The sequence below is a fragment of the Bufo gargarizans genome, chromosome 3 (genome assembly GCF_014858855.1).
Source record: "Bufo gargarizans isolate SCDJY-AF-19 chromosome 3, ASM1485885v1, whole genome shotgun sequence".
Taxonomy (NCBI): Eukaryota; Metazoa; Chordata; class Amphibia; order Anura; family Bufonidae; genus Bufo; species Bufo gargarizans.
Genome location: NC_058082.1, coordinates 1204935 through 1219142, shown reverse-complemented (window position 1 = coordinate 1219142; position 14208 = coordinate 1204935). Strand labels below are relative to the sequence as shown.

General features: G+C 46.3%; 1 protein-coding gene across 1 annotated transcript in view; it reads right to left on the bottom strand.

The window, feature by feature from the left end:
* The window catches only part of LOC122932802 (aldehyde dehydrogenase family 3 member B1-like), a 32865-nt gene extending 29302 nt beyond the window's left edge, over window positions 1-3563 (bottom strand). Inside the window, exon 1 of the mRNA XM_044287422.1 lies at window positions 3472-3563. The gene's annotated coding sequence lies outside the window, so the exon portion shown is untranslated. The remainder of the gene's footprint in view (window positions 1-3471) is intronic.
* Between the last annotated feature and the right edge of the window lie 10645 nt (window positions 3564-14208).

Genomic DNA, 14208 nt, shown 5'->3' with positions numbered 1-14208 from the left:
TTTGTAGTGTGCGGAGTGTCTTACCTCTGTGTGTGTAGTAGTGTACGGTGTGTAGTAGTGCACACTGCTTTGGTTGTGTTTTGTAGTGTGTCTTACCTCTCTGTGTACGGTGTGTAGTAGTGCACACTGCTTTGGTTGTGTTTGTAGTGTGTCTTACCTCTGTGTGTGTAGTAGTGCACACTGCTTTGGTTGTGTTTGTAGTGTGCGGAGTGTCTTACCTCCCTGTGTACGGTGTGTAGTAGTGCACACTGCTTTGGTTGTGTTTGTAGTGTGTCTTACCTCTGTGTGTGTAGTAGTGCACACTGCTTTGGTTGTGTTTGTAGTGTGCGGAGTGTCTTACCTCCCTGTGTACTGTGTGTAGTAGTGCACACTGCTTTGGTTGTGTTTGTAGTGTGCGGAGTGTCTTACACCCCTGTGTACGGTGTGTAGTAGTGCACACTGCTTTGGTTGTGTTTGTAGTGTGTCTTACCTCTGTGTGTGTAGTAGCGCACACTGGTTTGGTTGTGTTTGTAGTGTGCTGTGTGTCTTACCTCCCTGTGTACGGTGTGTAGTAGTGCACACTGCTTTGGTTGTGTTTGTAGTGTGCTGTGTGTCTTACCTCCCTGTGTACGGTGTGTAGTAGTGCACACTGCTTTGGTTGTGTTTGTAGTGTGCGGAGTGTCTTACCTCCCTGTGTACGGTGTGTAGTAGTGCACACTGCTTTGGTTGTGTTTGTAGTGTGCGGAGTGTCTTACCTCTGTGTGTGTAGTAGTGTACGGTGTGTAGTAGTGCACACTGCTTTGGTTGTGTTTTGTAGTGTGTCTTACCTCTGTGTGTGTAGTAGTGCACACTGCTTTGGTTGTGTTTGTAGTGTGTCTTACCTCTGTGTGTGTAGTAGTGCACACTGCTTTGGTTGTGTTTGTAGTGTGCGGAGTGTCTTACCTCCCTGTGTACGGTGTGTAGTAGTGCACACTGCTTTGGTTGTGTTTGTAGTGTGTCTTACCTCTGTGTGTGTAGTAGTGCACACTGCTTTGGTTGTGTTTGTAGTGTGCGGAGTGTCTTACCTCCCTGTGTACTGTGTGTAGTAGTGCACACTGCTTTGGTTGTGTTTGTAGTGTGCGGAGTGTCTTACACCCCTGTGTACGGTGTGTAGTAGTGCACACTGCTTTGGTTGTGTTTGTAGTGTGTCTTACCTCTGTGTGTGTAGTAGCGCACACTGGTTTGGTTGTGTTTGTAGTGTGCGGAGTGTCTTACCTCCCTGTGTACGGTGTGTAGTAGTGCACACTGCTTTGGTTGTGTTTGTAGTGTGCTGTGTGTCTTACCTCCCTGTGTACGGTGTGTAGTAGTGCACACTGCTTTGGTTGTGTTTGTAGTGTGCTGTGTGTCTTACCTCCCTGTGTACGGTGTGTAGTAGTGCACACTGCTTTGGTTGTGTTTGTAGTGTGCGGTGTGTCTTACCTCCCTGTGTACGGTGTGTAGTAGTGCACACTGCTTTGGTTGTGTTTGTAGTGTGCGGAGTGTCTTATCTCCCTGTGTATGGTGTGTAGTAGTGCACACTGCTTTGGTTGTGTTTGTAGTGTGCGGAGTGTCTTACCTCCCTGTGTACGGTGTGTAGTAGTGCACACTGCTTTGGTTGTGTTTGAAGTGTGCGGAGTGTCTTACCTCCCTGTGTACGGTGTGTAGTAGTGCACACTGCTTTGGTTGTGTTTGTAGTGTGTCTTACCTCTGTGTGTGTAGTAGCGCACACTGGTTTGGTTGTGTTTGTAGTTTGCGGAGTGTCTTACCTCCCTGTGTACGGTGTGTAGTAGTGCACACTGCTTTGGTTGTGTTTGAAGTGTGCGGAGTGTCTTACCTCCCTGTGTACGGTGTGTAGTAGTGCACACTGCTTTGGTTGTGTTTGAAGTGTGCGGAGTGTCTTACCTCCCTGTGTACGGTGTGTAGTAGTGCACACTGCTTTGGTTGTGTTTGTAGTGTGTCTTACCTCTGTGTGTGTAGTAGCGCACACTGGTTTGGTTGTGTTTGTAGTGTGCGGAGTGTCTTATCTCCCTGTGTACGGTGTGTAGTATTGCACACTGCTTTGGTTGTGTTTGTAGTGTGCGGAGTGTCTTACCTCCCTGTGTACGGTGTGTAGTAGTGCACACTGCTTTGGTTGTGTTTGTAGTGTGTCTTACCTCTGTGTGTGTAGTAGTGCACACTGCTTTGGTTGTGTTTGTAGTGTGTCTTACCTCTGTGTGTGTAGTAGTGCACACTGCTTTGGTTGTGTTTGTAGTGTGCTGTGTGTCTTACCTCCCTGTGTACAGTGTGTAGTAGTGCACACTGCTTTGGTTGTGTTTGTAGTGTGCGGAGTGTCTTACCTCTGTGTGTGTAGTAGTGTACGGTGTGTAGTAGTGCACACTGCTTTGGTTGTGTTTGTAGTGTGTCTTACCTCTGTGTGTGTAGTAGTGCACACTGCTTTGGTTGTGTTTGTCTTACCTCTGTGTGTGTAGTAGTGCACACTGCTTTGGTTGTGTTTGTAGTGTGCGGAGTGTCTTACCTCCCTGTGTACGGTGTGTAGTAGTGCACACTGCTTTGGTTGTGTATGTAGTGTGTCTTACCTCTGTGTGTGTAGTAGTGCACACTGGTTTGGTTGTGTTTGTAGTGTGCGGAGTGTCTTACCTCTTTGTGTACGGTGTGTAGTAGTGCACACTGCTTTGGTTGTGTTTGTAGTGTGCGGAGTGTCTTACCTCTGTGTGTGTAGTAGTGTACGGTGTGTAGTAGTTCACACTGGTTTTGTTGTGTTTGTAGTGTGCGGAGTGTCTTACTTCCCTGTGTACGGTGTGTAGTAGTGCACACTGCTTTGGTTGTGTTTGTAGTGTGTCTTACCTCTCTGTGTACGGTAGGTAGTAGTGCACACTGCTTTGGTTGTGTTTTGTAGTGTGTCTTACCTCCCTGTGTACGGTGTGTAGTAGTTCACACTGCTTTGGTTGTGTTTGTAGTGTGCGGAGTGTCTTACCTCCCTGTGTACGGTGTGTAGTAGTGCACACTGCTTTGGTTGTGTTTGTAGTGTGCGGAGTGTCTTACCTCTCTGTGTACGGTGTGTAGTAGTGCACACTGCTTTGGTTGTGTTTGTAGTGTGCGGAGTGTCTTACCTCCCTGTGTACGGTGTGTAGTAGTGCACACTGCTTTGGTTGTGTTTTGTAGTGTGTCTTACCTCTGTGTGTGTAGTAGTGCACACTGCTTTGGTTGTGTTTGTAGTGTGTCTTACCTCTGTGTGTTTAGTAGTGCACACTGCTTTGGTTGTGTTTGTAGTGTGCGGAGTGTCTTACCTCCCTGTGTACGGTGTGTAGTAGTGCACACTGCTTTGGTTGTGTTTGTAGTGTGTCTTACCTCCCTGTGTATGGTGTGTAGTAGTGCACAGTGTGATGTGTATCTTACCTCTGTGTGTGTAGTAGTGTATGGTGTGTAGTAGTGCACACTGCTTTGGTTGTGTTTGTAGTGTGCGGAGTGTCTTACCTCTGTGTGTTGTTTTCCTCCTTTCTTTGCTGGGACTGTTTCTGATGGAGGAAGTGAGAACAGGAGGAGGAGCAGGAGGAGTCCAGGGTGAGGAGGAGGATGATGAAGACAGTGAGGATTGTGTAATGACTTGACTTTCTGCCCGGTCATTACACTGCACATAAATCTCTTTCTGCTCGAATCAAACAATAGAGATGAGCGATCTGAGAACGAGCTGTTGACATGGAGACCACACGTGTGCGTGTATATGTGTGTGTGTGTGTGTGTGAGCGTGATTCCAACAGGACACAGGAGAGTGCGGTAACACGTCACAGACAGACACACTCATTAACTATTGCAGACACACTCACATGTGCACATGCAGACACACTAATACACAATCATGCAGACACTCACATGTGCACATGCAGACACACTAATACACAATCATGCAGACACTCACATGTGCACATGCAGACACACTAATACACAATCATGCAGACACTCACATGTGCACATGCAGACACACTAATACACAATCATGCAGACACACTCACATGTGCACATGCAGACACACTAATACACAATCATGCAGACACTCACATGTGCACATGCAGACACACTAATACACAATCATGCAGACACACTCACATGTGCACATGCAGACACACTAATACACAATCATGCAGACACTCACATGTGCACATGCAGACACACTAATACACAATCATGCAGACACTCACATGTGCACATGCAGACACACTAATACACAATCATGCAGACACTCACATGTGCACATGCAGACACACTAATACACAATCATGCAGACACTCACATGTGCACATGCAGACACACTAATACACAATCATGCAGACACTCACATGTGCACATGCAGACACACTAATGCACAATCATGCAGACACACTAATACACAATCTTGCAGACACACTCACATGTGCACATGCAGACACACTAATACACAATCTTACAGACACACTCACATGTGCACATGCAGACACACTAATACACAATCTTACAGACACACTCACATGTGCACATGCAGACACACTAATACACAATCTTACAGACACACTCACATGTGCACATGCAGACACACTAATACACAATCATGCAGACACACTCACATGTGCACATGAAGACACACTAATACACAATCATCCAGACACACTCACATGTGCACATGCAGACACACTAATACACAATCATGCAGACACTCACATGTGCACATGCAGACACACTAATACACAATCATGCAGACACTCACATGTGCACATGCAGACACACTAATACACAATCTTACAGACACACTCACATGTGCACATGCAGACACACTAATACACAATCATGCAGACACTCACATGTGCACATGCAGACACACTAATACACAATCATGCAGACACACTCACATGTGCACATGCAGACACACTAATAGACAATCATGCAGACACTCACATGTGCACATGCAGACACAGTAATACACAATCATGCAGACACTCACATGTGCACATGCAGACACACTAATACACAATCATTCAGACACACTCACATGTGCACATGCAGACACACTAATACACAATCATGCAGACACTCACATGTGCACATGCAGACACACTAATACACAATCATGCAGACACACTCACATGTGCACATGCAGACACACTAATACACAATCATGCAGACACACTCACATGTGCACATGCAGACACACTAATACACAATCATGCAGACACACTCACATGTGCACATGCAGACACACTAATACACAATCATGCAGACACACTCACATGTGCACATGCAGACACACTAATACACAATCATGCAGACACTCACATGTGCACATGCAGACACACTAATACACAATCATGCAGACACTCACATGTGCACATGCAGACACACTAATACACAATCTTACAGACACACTCACATGTGCACATGCAGACACACTAATACACAATCATGCAGACACTCACATGTGCACATGCAGACACACTAATACACAATCATGCAGACACACTCACATGTGCACATGCAGACACACTAATAGACAATCATGCAGACACACTCACATGTGCACATGCAGACACACTAATACACAATCATGCAGACACTCACATGTGCACATGCAGACACAGTAATACACAATCATGCAGACACTCACATGTGCACATGCAGACACACTAATACACAATCATGCAGACACACTCACATGTGCACATGCAGACACACTAATACACAATCATGCAGACACTCACATGTGCACATGCAGACACACTAATACACAATCATGCAGACACACTCACATGTGCACATGCAGACACACTAATACACAATCATGCAGACACACTCACATGTGCACATGCAGACACACTAATACACAATCATGCAGACACTCACATGTGCACATGCAGACACAATAATACACAATCATGCAGACACTCACATGTGCACATGCAGACACACTAATACACAATCATGCAGACACACTCACATGTGCACATGCAGACACACTAATACACAATCATGCAGACACACTCACATGTGCACATGCAGACACACTAATACACAATCATGCAGACACACTCACATGTGCACATGCAGACACGCTAATACACAATCATGCAGACACTCACCTGTGCACATGCAGACACACTAATACACAATCATGCAGACACACTCACATGTGCACATGCAGACACACTAATACACAATCATGCAGACACACTCACATGTGCACATGCAGACACACTAATACACAATCATGCAGACACACTCACATGTGCACATGCAGACACACTAATACACAATCTTACAGACACACTAATACACAATCATGCAGACACACTCACATGTGCACATGCAGACACACTAATATACAATCATGCAGACACACGTGCACAGACATACAGTCATACACAAACACAGTTAGGCACACTCATATCCAAAGAGGCATACATATTCATACGCACACAGGCAGACACACTACTATACAAAGGTACACTCAGATACACAGACAGTCACACTCACAGGCATACTCACTAATACACACAGGTAGACACACTCATTGACTCACAGACAGATACACTCATACGCACACAGGCAGACACGCTTATACATACACAGGCAGACATACTGATACACACAAAGGCAGAGATACTCGTGGACACACAGCCAGACACACTCATATACACAGGCAGACACACTCATATACACAGGCAGACACACTACTATACAAAGGTACACTCAGATACACAGACAGTCACACTCACAGGCATACTCACTAATACACACAGGTAGACACACTCATTGACTCACAGACAGATACACTCATACGCACACAGACAGATACACTCATTGACTCACAGACAGATACACTCATACGCACACAGGCAGACACGCTTATACATACACAGGCAGACATACTGATATACACAAAGGCAGAGATACTCGTGGACACACAGCCAGACACACTCATACACACAGGCAGACACACTCATACACATAGGTAGACAGTCACACAATATCAAACTTCAAAAAATCTACATTTAGCCAACTAAGAGAAGCCAACAGCCTAACTAACTGGGACAAAGTCCTTAAAAAATAAAAATACAGCCACAAAATGGGATATTTTTAAAAGCATCCTAAAGTCTAATTGTGAGAGGTACATCCCGTATGGGTATAGAATGTTAAGGAACAACCAATGTGGATAAATAGAACTGTAAAGAAAGCAATAAATGACAAAAAGAAAAACTCTAAGGAAAAAATAGAATATGTAAAAAACAAATAAAAGCGGCCAAACTAGAGACCGAGAGATTAATTGCCAAAGAGAGCAAAACTAACCCTAAAATGTTCTACAATTATATAAATGGTAAAAAGTATAAATCTGAAGGTTTCGGCCCTTTAAAGAGTGATGAGGGGGGAGTCGCAGAGAGCGACGAGGAGAAAGCAAAGCTGTTACATATTTTTTCTCCACTGTATTCACTAAGGAAAATAAACTGTCAGATGACATGCAGAATGCAAAAATAAATTCCCCATTACAACAGCGACGTCTTAAAAAGATTAAAATAGACAAATCACCGGAACCAGATGGCATACACCCCCGTATCCTAAGGGAATTAAGTAATGTCATAGCCAGACCCTTATTTCTGATATTTGCAGACTCTATACTGACAGGGAATGTCCCACAGGATGGCGCATAGCAAATGTGGTGCCAATATTCCAAAAGGGTCCAAAAACAGAGCCTGGAAACTATAGGCCGGTAAGTGTAACATCTGTTGTGGGTAAACTGTTTGAAGGTTTTCTAAGAGATGATATCTTGGAGCACCTCAATGAAGATAAGCAAATACCGCCATATCAGCACGGCTTCATGAGGGATCGGTCATGTCAGACTAATTTAATCAGTTTCTATGAGGAGGTAAATTCTAGACTTGACAGCGGCGAATCAATGGATGTCTTGTATCTGGACTTCTCCAAAGCGTCTGACACTGAACGACATAGAAGGTTAGTATTAGTGTTGATCCAACACCAGTTCGGCTCTAGCATCTCGATGCTCGGCACATGGCGGTATTCGGCCGAATACCACATGTGCTTGAGCGCAATGCTCGAGTCTACTTCCAGCACGTTTCGCTACGCAGCCAATAAGCGTGCAGATAAGTACTGCCCTCACTGTAATGCCATAGCCATGTTGGCTGCTGGCATTACAGTTATTGGCTGGCCGGAACGCGTCATCGGGTGCTATATAGCTGAGGAAGGGACAGATAGTGTAGGGAGTGATATAGGAATAATGTTATTGGAAAAATTGTCAGAGACCCAAAATTCCTTTTAAGGACTATTGTGTGTGTGGCAGCAGCAATATATATTTTTGGCGCAACCTGCGCTAATTTGCTAAAAATTTAGAATCCCAAAAGTCCTTTTAAGGACTGTAGTGTGTGGCAGTAATATCTAGTTTTAGGGCATCCTGCACTAAATAGCGTGCAATAGTTAGACCGCTGAAGACAGCGACGTTAGCTGCGCCACATCTCCTGTGTAACGTGTGCGCTGAAAACATTTATCTGTGACATCCAGTGGACTTTTTTTTACGTAGACGCTGTGGACAGTGACATTACCGGTGGGACCTCTCCTGTGTAATGTTTCCCAATCCAAAACACCTGTGACATTCCCTGTAATTTTGCATTTGCCGCTGGTGGCAGCATTGACTTTACCTGCGGGATATCTCCTGCGCGACGTTTCCACATCCCAAATACATTTTTAAATTTGTTTGCTCATACACTTCCAAATCCTGCTCTACTGTACGTGTGACAGACTTTCAATCATATATAACATTTAATATGCTCAAGGTGAGCAGTAAGGGACGGGGAAGTGGCCGTGCTGCTGATGGTGCACACAGAGGCCGTGGCCCTGGGCGCGGTGAAACTGTGCCTGCTGCCAGAGCACAAGAAAATCAATCATCCACGATACCGAGCTTCATGTCGCAGTTTGCAGGGAGGCGCAGGACAACGCTCTTGAAGTCAGACCAGTGCAACCAGTTGGTAGGTTGGATTGCAGCAGATAATGCTTCCAGTCGGTTAAGCACCACCCTGTCTTCCACCAAGTCCAGTCTCAGTAGCCAAGAGTCTGGCCAACGCAATCCTCACCCTGATTCTCCTTCCTCCCACCATGGAGAGTCTGGGCAAACAAGTGATCCCACACTCGGATATTCCGAGGAGCTCTTTTCAGTGCCATTCCTTGATTTGGTCCTCTCGACAAGCCCGCTTGAAGAGGGACATGAGATCTTGTGCCCTGATTCTCAAACTCTTGAGCATCCACAGTCACAAGAAGATGACGGTGGGGAATGGCAATCACTGTTTAATGAGGTGGATGATGATGAATTGTCTCAAGAGGTTGATGAAGAGGATGAGACAAAGTTGTCAATCACAATGAGGTTGTGGTTAGGTCAACAAGTAAGGAGGATGATCAGAGTGAGGAAGTGGAAGAGGAGGTGGTGGACGATAATGTTACTGACCCAACCTGGGAAGGTGGAAAGCCATGCAAGGACAGCAGTGCAGAGGGGGAGGGATCTGCTGCACCGCAACAGGCTGTAAGAGGCTGTGGGGTGGCAAAAGGGAGAAGGCGGGCCACACCAAACAGACCCGCAACTATTCCACGGAGCACCCCCTTGAGGAAATCTGCCTTGCCAAGGGGTAGGTGTTCCGCAGTATGTGACTTTTTTTAGGAAAGTGCGGACGACAAAAGAATTGTGATTTGCAACCTGTGCCGTAACAAAATGAGCAGGGGCGTGAACAGTGGCAACCTCACCACCACCAGCATGATCCGCCCCATGGCATCCAAGCACCGTAATAAGTGGGACGAACGCCTGGATCCACAATCAGTGTCTGCGGGTCACACCACTGCCTCATTTTCCCCTGTGTTACGTGCTGGCCAATCCCCTGTTGAAGGCGCAGGCCCGGATGCCTCCCACCCTGCACCTGGACCTTCGCAATCACCATCAGTGACCACATCCACTTCCATGTCCCAGTGCAGTGTCCAAATGTCCTTACCCAGGCATTTGAACGCAATCGCAAATACCCAGCCACCCACCCACAGGCCATAGCACTAAATGCACCAAATTAGTTGGTGCCATTTAGGCTTGTGGACACTGAGGCCTTCTGCAGCCTGATGTCAGCGGCCATCTCCAGCCGCCACTATTTTTGAAGGTGTGCCGTTGCCGCCTTACACCAACATGTGTCCCGGAACATCACACGTCCCCTGACCAACGCAGTTACTGGGAAGGTCCACTTAACCACGGACACATGGACAAGTGCATTCGGCCAGAGACGCTGCATTTCCCTGACAGCACACTGCGTGAATGTTGTGGAGGGCGAGAGCGAGTCGTACACTTGGATGGCACAGGTGCTACCGACGCCAAGTATTGCGGGCACTAATTCTGTCAGGGTTTCCGCCACCACCTACATTAGTGGCTCCAACCCCCACTTCTCCGCCTTCTCCTCCACTTCCACCTCCGAATTATCCGCATGCAGCACAAGTCAGCCATCAGTCGGTAGCTGAAAGCAGTGTAGCACTGCAGTGGGGAAGTGGCAACAGGTCCTGCTGAAGCTGATCTGCTTAGGGGACAAACAGCACACATCCGCAGCGCTGTGGTAGGGTATAAGAGAGCAGACCGAGCTGTGGCTCTCGCCACTTAACCTAGAACCAGGCATGGTTGTGTCTGATAATGGCTGTAACTTGGTGGCGGCTTTGGAGCTCGGCAAGCTCACACACATCCCATGCCTAGCCCACGTCTTCAACTTAGTGGTTCAGCTGTTTCTCAAAACCTACCCCAATTTGCCTGAGTTTCTGGTGAAAGTGCACCGCGTGTGTGCCGATTTCTTCAAGTCATCGACAGCTGCAACCAGTCTGTCAAAGATGGAGCAGCGCTGGAAATTGCCAGATCACCAGCTGTTGTGCGACGTGAGCATGCGCTAGAACTCCACATTCCACATGTCGGCCAGGCATTGTGAGCAGCAGAGGGCAGTAGTAGAATACCAGCTGCAACATGGTCGTCGCCTTTCCAGTCAGCTTCCGCTCTTCACAAGCCAGGAGTGGGCATGGATGTCTTCCACCACAAACAAGGGTATATGGTTGAATCTTGCTTTTCTCATCCTCCTCCTCTTCCATCATATCAACATGCCTATTCGTCACATATAATGCCCTCGCATATAATATTTCAAAGGTTAAGCTCACCTGCAAGCTCTCACATATAATGTTTAGAGGGTCAGCTCACCTGCAGGCCCTCGCATATAATAAGTGTTTAGCGAACAAGCTTGGCTGAACTGCTGTTCGGCTCGAGCATCGCTATGCTCGGGACATAGCAGTGCTCGGCCGAATACTGCGGGTGCTCGACTACAATTTAATACAATGAAAGTCAATGGGAGACCCGAGCATCAAACCAAGCACCCTCTGCTCTGAAGAAAAGAGGGTGTCTGGTTTACAAAAAAAGGTTAGAAATTGATGGAAACTCCATCAAAATGGTATGGAAACAGCATTAAGAGGATAGCTGGATGCATCTTGGAATCTATAAAATACAATAGACAACCACACAAAGGCTATATGCCAAAAGCCAGGTATGTGGAAACCACCAATCTACCCATGAGACAGATACAGTCAGCTTACCTTACAATGGCAGCCGTGTGCACTGAGACATTCCAAACCAGCTCTCATCTGACTGAGAATCAAAGTTGCCTCGCATCTGTTGGATGGCTTGGGTGGACCTGCGCACCTAGATCAATATCATTAGGGCGACAAAAAGTTTTCTGATTATCCTAACATAATATTCAATAACCTTTCTTTACAGTTTTGTCATGTAAAAACTCATTTGCATAAACATGGACATATGGGAAAGACATGCAAATGAGCAGAATCTGCCTTGTTTTTCAGCTGAAACGGGACGGTATTTTTGGATTGATCATTTTGCAGTGACATTCAAATCAGTTCTATACAGGATGCAAGCACACATTAGGTTAACCATACGCATGTTTGAATTTTGTGTATTTGGTTTTTAGCGTGCTCAACTGTTTTTAGTGTGAAACATTGGCAATTGAATAGATGGAATTTTATTGTTTATTAAAATGCTGGCAGCTTGGAACAGTTAGTGAGCGCCGATCGATCTTTTTTAATATATAACTTTTTCACGTGATTGGAGGTATCATATCGATCAGAGCACCTACCATGATCTCTGGGTTAGTTGTGCAACTCTTAAATATATTTATACTAAAATCGTTTTTATCTTCGGCTTTGTGTGTATTTTTGACAGTCTGTAAAAGTGGCGCACTACTCGGACAACATGGTTCCCAGCAGCGACCTGGGAGTCCAAGATGCATCCAGACGTCCTCCCCATGCTGTTCCCGAACCATTTCTAGAGTTCCCGATGTGTTCGGCCCGAGCATCCCGATGTGTTCGGCCCAAGCATCCCGATGTGTTCGGCCCGAGCATCCCGATGTGTTCGGCCCGAGCATCCCGATGTGTTCGGCCCGAGCATCCCGAGGTGTTCGGCCAGAGCATCCCGAGGTGTTCGGCCAGAGCATCCCGATGTGTTCGACCCGAGCATCCCGATGTGTTCGACCCGAGCATCCCGAGGTGTTCGGCCAGAGCATCCCGAGGTGTTCGGCCAGAGCATCCCGATGTGTTCGTCCCGAGCATCCCGATGTGTTCGACCCGAGCATCCCGAGGTGTTCGACCCGAGCATCCCGAGGTGTTCGGCCCGAGCATCCCGAGGTGTTCGGCCCGAGCATCCCGAGGTGTTCGACCCGAGCATCCCGATGTGTTCGACCCGAGCATCCCGAGGTGTTCGGCCAGAGCATCCCGATGTGTTCGACCCGAGCATCCCGATGTGTTCGGCCCGAGCATCCCGATGTGTTCGACCCGAGCATCCCGAGGTGTTCGACCCGAGCATCACGATGTGTTCGACCCGAGCATCCCGATGTGTTCGACCCGAGCATCCCGATGTGTTCGACCCGAGCATCCCGACCCGAGCATCCCGATGTGTTCGACCCGAGCATCCCGATGTGTTCGACCCGAGCATCCCGATGTGTTCGACCCGAGCATCCCGATGTGTTCGACCCGAGCATCCCGATGTGTTCGACCCGAGCATCCCGATGTGTTCGACCCGAGCATCCCGAGGTGTTCGGCCAGAGCATCCCGAGGTGTTCGGCCAGAGCATCCGAGCACTTTGGTGCTCAACACTAGTTAGTTATAAAATGAGAAGGCTTGCACAGTGAAATATCTATTTTTGGAGAGGACATTAAACTGTGTAAAGTAAATGACACTACAGAGGACAGTATACTGTATATATACTACAGAGGACAGTATACTGTATATATACTACAGAGGACAGTATACTGTATATATACTACAGAGGACAGTATACTGTATATACACTACAGAGGACAGTATACTGTATATATACTACAGAGGACAGTATACTGTGTATATACTACAGAGGACAGTGTACTGTATATATACTACAGAGGACAGTATACTGTGTATATACTACAGAGGACAGTGTACTGTATATACACTACAGAGGACAGTATACTGTGTATATACTACAGAGGACAGTGTACTGTATATACACTACAGAGGGCAGTATACTGTATATATATACTACAGAGGACAGTATACTGTGTATATACTACAGAGGACAGTGTACTGTATATATACTACAGAGGACAGTATACTGTGTATATACTACAGAGGACAGTGTACTGTATATACACTACAGAGGACAGTATACTGTGTATATACTACAGAGGACAGTGTACTGTATATACACTACAGAGGGCAGTATACTGTATATATATACTACAGAGGACAGTATACTGTATATATACTACAGAGGACAGTATACTGTGTATATACTACAGAGGACAGTGTACTGTATATGCACTACAGAGGGCAGTATACTGTGTATATACTACAGAGGACAGTATACTGTATATACTACAGAGGACAGTATACTGTATATATACTACAGAGGACAGTACACTGTATATATACTACAGAGGACAGTGTACTGTATATACTACAGAGGACAGTACTGTATATACACTACAGAGGACAGTATACTGTGTATATACTACAGAGGACAGTATACTGTATATATACTACAGAGGACAGTATATATACTACAGAGGACAGTATACTGTATATATACTACAGAGGACAGTATACTGTATATATACTACAGAGGACAGTACACTGTATATA